General features: G+C 42.9%; 1 non-coding gene across 1 annotated transcript; it reads right to left on the reverse strand.

Annotated features, from left to right (window-relative positions):
* Window positions 1–7,958: 7,958 nt before the first annotated feature.
* Window positions 7,959–8,105, reverse strand: LOC120103370 (U4 spliceosomal RNA). Its single transcript, XR_005505416.1, has one exon. It is a non-coding gene; the product is annotated as a U4 spliceosomal RNA (small nuclear RNA).
* Between the last annotated feature and the right edge of the window lie 212 nt (window positions 8,106–8,317).

Here is an 8,317-nt window from a genome sequence, read left to right on the forward strand (position 1 = left end):
TTCTAATATAGGCTAACTGATGAGTTTAGGGCTATACATTCTTCACCCAGCCATTGAGTTATCTGGTCAGTTTAAAAATAATGAAGTCTTTAGTGTTTTCCTTCCTTGGGGTTAAAGAGGGCAGGAGAAGAGAGTGGGGCACAGGGGCGGTTAGCCTGTAGGACTCAAACAACAGGTCCCAGCATTTTCGGGAAGGATGGCTGTTGGCAGTCTAACACTAATCGGCATTCTTGGGAAAGCATCAGAGCTGGCGGTTTGGTGGAGCTGAGCGAGACCGAAGTGTGTTGGTGAAGCTAGTCATAGGGCTTGGGTGAACCGCTGATCAGCCACAGGTTGGACCGAGGCACCAAGCAAGGAGCAAGTGTGCATTTAAAATTACATGCAACAACTAACTGTTTTCTTATTGCACTTAAGACCTATTCTACAGATATTAGTACTGTAAATATGTCTATGAACCCATGATTGAGGGGCCCACAGGACCAGAGCAAAGCAATGTCTTCTGAATATCAACAGACTGTTACACTCAAACTCAAAGCAGCTGCTGTGACCTGAGTAAAGCAAGTCCACATTCCAGCATGAAGAGGCTTGTAAGACCCACCTCCCAAAGAGGTGTTACTGAGAGTTGACAACTTGTGGGGAAGAGAGAGTTAGCTTGTGTCTTTTAAGGCGGTGGTTCTCAACCTGTAGGTTGAGGCCACAAATCAGACACATACATTATGACTTATAACAATAGCAAAACTAGAGTTATAAGTAGCCATGGTTGGGATTAACATGACATGACGTACTGTATTAAAGGTTTCAGCACCAGGAAGGTTGAGAAGCACTGCTTTAAAGATTGACCTCTGGTAGATCAGGTAGTAGATGGTTACGGATCCATAAGTATGTGCAGCAACGAATTCAAAATACATCACATACATGTATAATATCATCAAAGAACTAATAAAAGTATTGTATTAAAATGAGTCTATGCAGCCATAAGACATTTGAAATATATCTTTTTGAAAATTTGTTTAAAAAGGTATTTCCTAGCCTCTAAGGCCTGCGGATAATGGCAAAGGTGGTAACATTGTGAATTATCACTGTTTGCAATGTTTTGAATCTTCCTTCCTTCTTTCCTTCCTTCCTACTTTCCTTCCTTCCTTCTTTCCTCCCTTCTTCCCTCCCTCCCTTGCTCTTTCCTCTCTCTCTCTCTCTCTCTCTCTCTCTCTCTCTCTCTCTCCCTCTCTCTCTCCCTTCCCCCAGTCAGCTCTGGGGGTTCTCCTGCTCCCCAAACCTGAGATTATAGGCTGTGGGTTCGAGAACTGATTCAGGTCCTAATGCTTATATAGCAAGCACTATGCTCGCTGAGCTTGTCCCCTCCACTCCCCACATACTATCCTTCAGTGGCTACTTCTCGGCTGATTCTGGGCATATTGTTATTATTTACTGGGCAACCTTCTACACTTTTGTACATATTTGAAAGTTTTGGCAATGGAAAGTTAAAAGAATCCCTAATTGAAATTTATAAATATCCATAACATTTTCAAGTTAAAAAGAGCAATTGGCAAAACAAAGAAACAAAATGAAACAACTTAACGACTTTCTTTTCCCCTAAAAGCAACTGCTTCAAATCTCCTTATAGAAATCCCTGTAGTGTTTTGTTTTGTTTTGTTTTGTTTTGTTTTAGATAGGATTCATTATATAGTCCTGGCTGGATTGGAAATCACTGAGTAATCCAGGCTGGTCTTGGACTCACAGAGATCACCCTGCCTCTGCCTCTGCCTCTACTTGGAGTATCTGGGTTAAAGGTGTGCATCACCATGCCAGGTTTGTTTGTTTTTTTTTTTTTCTTTTCTTTTTTTTTTTTTCTGAGCTGGGGACCGAACCCAGGGCCTTGCGTTTGCTAGGCAAGCGCTCTACCACTGAGCTAAATCCCCAACCCCTTGTTTGGGGTTTTTAAGCTTAAATGTGTTTATATTTTAAAAGATTTATTTGTTTATTATATATAAGAACACTGTAGCTGTCTTCAGACACGCCAGAGGAGGGCATCAGATCTCATTACAGACGGTTGTGAACCACCATGTGGTTGCTGGAATTTGAACTCTTGGCCTTTGGGAGAGAAGACAGTGCTCTTAACCACTGAGCCATCTCTCCAGCACTTAAATGTGTTTATTAAAGTATTATTATACATTTGCATACAAAAATCTATCCACACTCAATTTAAAAGAAAATATTTATTTATTTTTTATGTCTGTCTGAGATCTTGCTTCTCTCATATGTAGCTTTGGCTGACCTGGAAGTCATATGAAGGTCAGGTTGGCCTCAAACTCCTGCCTCTGCCTCAGAGGTACTGGGATTAAAGGTGTGAATCACAATACCTGCCAGCAAACTCAATTCAAAGAGTGAATTAAAAAGAACAACAGCCATATTTATCATGAAACTCTGGAACAGAAGAAGACAGAGAAAAACAAAGCGGAAAGTTTCAAGTCACACTGTTGAGTTTCACAATGAACACACCATGTCACAGATACTGACAGCTCCTCTTTGAGAAGTTACTCTAACAAATGAAAATGTTCCTGTTTTCTCTAGTTCAATGGAAATCTGTTGAAAACGTCTTCCCTTAACTGAGACTGCTTTCATCACCAAACAGCCCAAAAACAATGGTAGCTACAGCCGTGGTAGAGGCAAGCGGGAAACACTGGACCAGCCCAGCAGCCCTAAATGGCCTCTCCCTCATTTTGGGTCTCATACACCTCCTTCTTTCACAAGGGCTCTAGAACTTAGTGCTTCAGCACACAGTCGTGTTGCAGAAAGAGTTCATTTCCTGTTGATTTCAGGGTCTGTCAGTCCCCTGCTGTGTGAAGTCTCCATTTAAAAGAGGGAGGGGGCTGATGAGAGAAGAATCCCCATCAGACCAGGATGGAAACTTCAAAGGGGTTCAATTGAATTCTGAAGTCTTTCTTCCTTACTTCAGGGGTATTTATGTCAATGTCTTAATGACAGAAGCAAAGCACTTTATTCACCCGCACATGTGTGCACAGACCAGGAAATCCGTGTGAAGTAGGAAAGACAATCTCTACGTCAGACCAGTACTGGCCATAGTCAGTGTCTCTCCTGGCCAGGACCACTTTGCAGAAGGCAGACTGAATGCTGTCACTGCTGAGGCTGGAGGGAAAAAGCCCTTTGAAGAAACATTCATTTACTGTTTATTCCCACTGTGAATCTTGAATTCACTGGATTCGTTTATTGGGAATAATTCTACCCAAACTCAATTAAATCCTATTTTTGTAATGTTGGAATGACCTTGCACTGCAATTGCAAGTACATTTCTGAACCCTAGAGTGGTTTCCAGCTGGGAACACTGCTGTTCTGTTTCAGTGTTGACAGTCATTAATTATTTCTATAGATAAATGAGTAAATCAGGAAGTTAGCCCTGTTTGCGTTTTGATAAACATGAAAGCAAGCGACTAGCTGAGAGACATTAGTTTGATTTTTTTCAAATGTTCTACAGGCAGCCGGATATCATGCGGCAGAAGTTGGGCTGAAGAGATGACTCGGGGATAAAAGGCACAAGGAACTGGGCTCAGTCCTTAGGGCCCGAAGTGGGGTATGTCCTGTGGGCTTCCAGTCCCAGCCCTGGAGAGGCAGAGTCAGGCGGAAGCCTGGGCTCACTAGCCAGGAGGCCTGAGCTAGTTGGTGAACTCCAGGCCAGTGAGAAACCCTGCTTTGAGTCACAAGGCAGACAAACCCAGGAATAGCATCAGAGGTTTACCTACATGTGCACAAATGCACCTGCACACACGGAAAGACATGTTTCACAGTCACAAATGTCCCGTACCAGTCATGTCTTACACCTCCACAAGTATCCCTTTCCTGGTGAAACAGTATTTTTAGTCACTCCGAAACCATACTGCATAAACACTTGCAGACTGCTACATCGCTGAACTTGTAATGACACCGTTATTGATGTAAGCTCCTCGACTTTAATGGGCATTTGTTGAAGGCCTGTGCTGTTCTGTCTACCACAGTGATACAGAACCTAATGTAGAAACTGCATATAATCGACTCTTACAAATGAAGCGTATTAGTAGAAAGGATAAGTCAGACATGAAGAAAAGTTGCAGGTTGAGAATCCCTTTGGAGAGCCAAGTCGGTGCTATGCATGTATGATAAATAGCTTGTCTCCAAAGTATGTAAAAATTAAACAATAAAACAGTAAGAAATGAGCAGATGGTGTGAGCAGACCTCTCACTACAGAAGCCGTGCAACACAGATGCAAAAGTTGCTCTGCTGCAAGCCATCAGGGAAATGCAAATTAAAGCAGTAATATGACATCACTGTATGCAATGCTGATGCTAATTGTTAGCAATTCAAGTACCTACATAACACTTTCAGAGTGCGCATCCCAGTGTTTTTTGTTTGCTTGCTTGGTTTGGTTTTTTGTTTTTCTTGTAGGCTCAGTTTGGTTGGTTTTCCCAATGTGCTTTGCACGCCCCTATTTAGCTGAGGTTCACTATAACTCTCGAGATGCAGTTGACTTGTTTTCTTCATCCTCTTGGTAGACAGACATACATGCTTAGTCACACACATGTGCACATAACTCAATTCCGCTTCCTTTCTGTGTTTGTAAGAGGGGAGCATGAAGTGGCTTGCTTGTAATTACAGCAAACAGAATGCCAAGAGGGGACAACACAGTGACAGGGCAGTGGACATAAGCAGCAACTTAACGGATTTTCTCCACGTCACATCCAGTGTTCTCCTTGTAGAACAGATTCTTAGCAAGAGGATCCCAGCTTCTCATCTGAAATTACCCACTGGTCAAAAGGAGACTCAGAGTAGAATAATAACCATTCTCATTTTTGTTGACTATATGCATTTCAGATCAGAGAATCTCTAAGGGTTAGAGGATTCCAGCTTGGACCTGCCTGCAGTGGGAGCCATTTCAGGGTGCGAGTGTGTGGTGGAGGGATGGGAGAACAGAATTTGAGTATTGTAAAGTATTTGAGTATTGTTTGAGTATTGTAAAGAAAGATGCCTGGAGAGAACAGCCTGGTGTGAGTAGCCGGTCCTGCCACCAGAGGCCATGGTGAAGTCCTAGCCTATGCTGCCACTGAAGGCCATGTCTAGTGTCTGTGTGGAGTCTATGGCTCATTTTACCACCAAAGGCCACGTGGACGTCTCTGGTGTGGGCTGCTGCCAGGGACCACGTTAGTGTCCAACAGTTGTGCTGAGCTGGCCCTGACCCTCACTGGTTTCAGCACTTGGGAGAATGGGCCCTGTGATTACCTAGACAGCACAGTAGGACTGACTCTCGTGGTGCTCTTGAGGGTGAGCGGGCACTGACAAGGTGAATGCAGGAAAGCTGGGCCTGCCCCTTGCTGGCTGTGGCACTGGATGAGTTACCCGGGGCAGTGATGTAGAGCTCACCGACTCTGATGGTGTGGATGTGGGAGAGTTGGCAGGCTGACCACCTCAACTACCAGGGCTCAGATCCAGGGCTTTGAGTTGGCCCGGCCCAACATCCAGCCATCTATGAACTAACTGCTGGAGTGCTTAGTTCCTGAAGACGAAAGCTGCAGGATCTTCATGACATAGGGCAGCAACGGAATATCTCAGAGGATTCCTAGTGAGGATCCCATGTTGATAGCAGAAGCCAGAGACCCTGGACTAGACCAATGGCTATCGCAGTGAGCATTTGCAAGTAAAATGTGCAATTTGCAAGTAAAAAGTAAGCTGAAAGAACAAAAAGGTATATTGTGTGACACACTGTGACACAGCTTCCATGATAAGACTTTCATTTGTTTGATTTTTATTGTTTTATTTCCTTTTGGTGGGGAGGTTGCAAGGGTGCAGGGTGAATACAAGGGATGGGAGATGATGTGAAGTCCATGAAGCATCAATAAAAAGTTTTTAAAAAGTGAAAAGGAAAAAAGAGAGAAATTTCCAGTTTGCCTAGGAATCTTGCAGTAGTAAGTGTCTAATAAATAATTGAAATTAATGCTAGTTTTCTTCCATTTGGAAAGAAATACCTTGCTTAAGGGAGTCTAAACGCGGGGTCATATTGTGTTCAGCTCCAGAAGTGGCAGAGGTTTGCTGGTCAGCAATCATGAAGAAGACTCTAACTCTTGGCTTTGACACCCTCGTGGACCCACAAGTAGCTCTGTTAGTTCTTTGGACCAAGGATGGTTTCCTGGAAGTCATGAGACTGGCTTTCTGCTGGAAGCAAGGTCAAAAAATTGGCCTCTTTTTTCTTCATGCTCAAAGAGAGGAAGAGAAAAGCTTCTCTAACTGAGGATTCAGAATCTCTGGTTAGCCTGTTGCCCTTAATTGACATGCCTTCTTTTTCCAGAATAGTTTCCATGGCCATTCCACACATTGAGTACCTCAGGTTCTTAGGGGTCTGCCTTGGGATTTGATATTGGGTTAACTTGGTTTTGTTCAGTTGGTAGGGGAATGGGAGAAAAATAAATGGAAGTGAGAATGGTTAGGTAGCAGCTGGGACTGGTAACCAGTAGTGTTACTGGGTTGTAATAGTAAGTCAGCAAACATCAATTGTTTTTTGCTGTTCACCAAATCCTGAGAGTTCCATTGTTTAGCAAATAATATTTTTCTATTGGTCTGGTCTTTCATCAGACTGCTCTTTAAGAATCAATATCGATCACCATTTTTGATGCAAAATATATTATATGGTTTCTGAAAACAATATAATTGTTCATTCATTAATTTGTCATGTTTTGACATTTACTAAGTACCAAGAACTTAATATACATAAAGCAATAGCTTAAACTACTTAAAAATGTGCCACTTGAACACATGTAATGTTTCCTAATGCTACTTTATTTAGACTTGATGCATGTAATGTCATAGGATGCATTTATACCACTCTGTTTGTTATTATTATTCATAAACCAGTGTTATTTATTAACTAAATAGGCTTTCAAATATGGTTGCATTTTTAACAAGTTAAAAATCAGAAAGAAAAGGCAGTATCATTTAAGATATATTAGAATTTACAAATAAATCATTATTTGTGTGACAAATTCATGCATGTTAGGCAACTGAACTATGTAGTCTCAAGTTCTTATTGAAAAGATCAGTTATCAGGCATGAAGTTGTTTAGATTTTACTTATTAAGTGCTAGGTTTACTAATGCCCTCTCTCCTCATCCTGCCTGGGCCCATGGGAAACCTGTCTCCAGCACTTTCTACACAAGTGCTTACTTCAGAGCTGTGAGTAAGAGTGAGTAGTGATCATCACCCATCCTGTGCTAGCTGGTTAAGCAGAAAAGCAGTGACAATAGCACAGAAGACAAGTGAGGGGCACGGCAGCAGGAGCTCTTAGGCAGAGGCTGGGAAAACCCTGTGGTTTTAGGAAAGCATCCAGGTTAGTGCAGTACCATGTGGATTGTGGAGAACAGAATTACAATATCAGGGTCTGGCCAAGAAAGCAGAGATTTGGGGCATGGTTGTCATAAGGCAATATTCAGACTCAGAGCCCTCATGACTGTCCTTCAGTCCCACGAGGATCCATCCCTCTTGTGGCTTAAGAAAACTAACAACTAATTGCTGAATTACTGGGAGTGACAGGATTCTTAGGACTCTAGCCATTCAGTATTGTAGCATTCTATGTGTCCTGCTCCACAAAGGCTCACCCATTTGGACAATTGGTCCCCAGCTGATGGCACTGGTTAAGAACACTGGAACCTTTAGGAGGTAGAGCTGCTCTGGAGGAAGGAATCAGGAAGGGGCTGGCCTGAGACTTAGCAGCCTGGTGCTGCTTCCTGTCTGCCCTCTGCTTCCTGACTGTAGGTGCAGAGTTTCTGGCTACCTCCTACTCCTGCCCTGTGTCCTCCTGCCATTATGGAGGCAAAAGAAACTCTTCCTTCCCTAAGGTGACTCTTGTCAGAATATTGACTCACCAGGACAAGAAAAGTAATTAATACACTGTTGCTAATATGAGCCTTGAGAATATTGAAGCCCTAAAGAGGATTAATGCCAGAAAAAAAGACTTCCCTCTATGTAATGAAAGGAAATGACAAAGCATGAGCTTTAGGAAAAGTTTTCAATTAGCAATAATCGCGCCTTGGATAAACCTCATTGGCTACGATACTGCCACTGCGCAAAGCTAAGCATGAGCTTTAAAAAATAATAAAATGCACCAAAGGCTGATATCAGAGGCTAGATGAAATTTACACTATGGAGTATTTTCAAAGACACACACACACACACACACACACACACACACCCTACACCCCAGAGAGAGAGAGAGAGAGAGAGAGAGAGAGAGAGAGAGAGAGAGAGCAAGGGAGGGGAAGGAAGGGGAGGGGGAAGGGGGAGAG

The sequence above is a fragment of the Rattus norvegicus genome, chromosome 5 (assembly GCF_036323735.1).
Source record: "Rattus norvegicus strain BN/NHsdMcwi chromosome 5, GRCr8, whole genome shotgun sequence".
In the NCBI taxonomy this organism is placed as follows: Eukaryota; Metazoa; Chordata; class Mammalia; order Rodentia; family Muridae; genus Rattus; species Rattus norvegicus.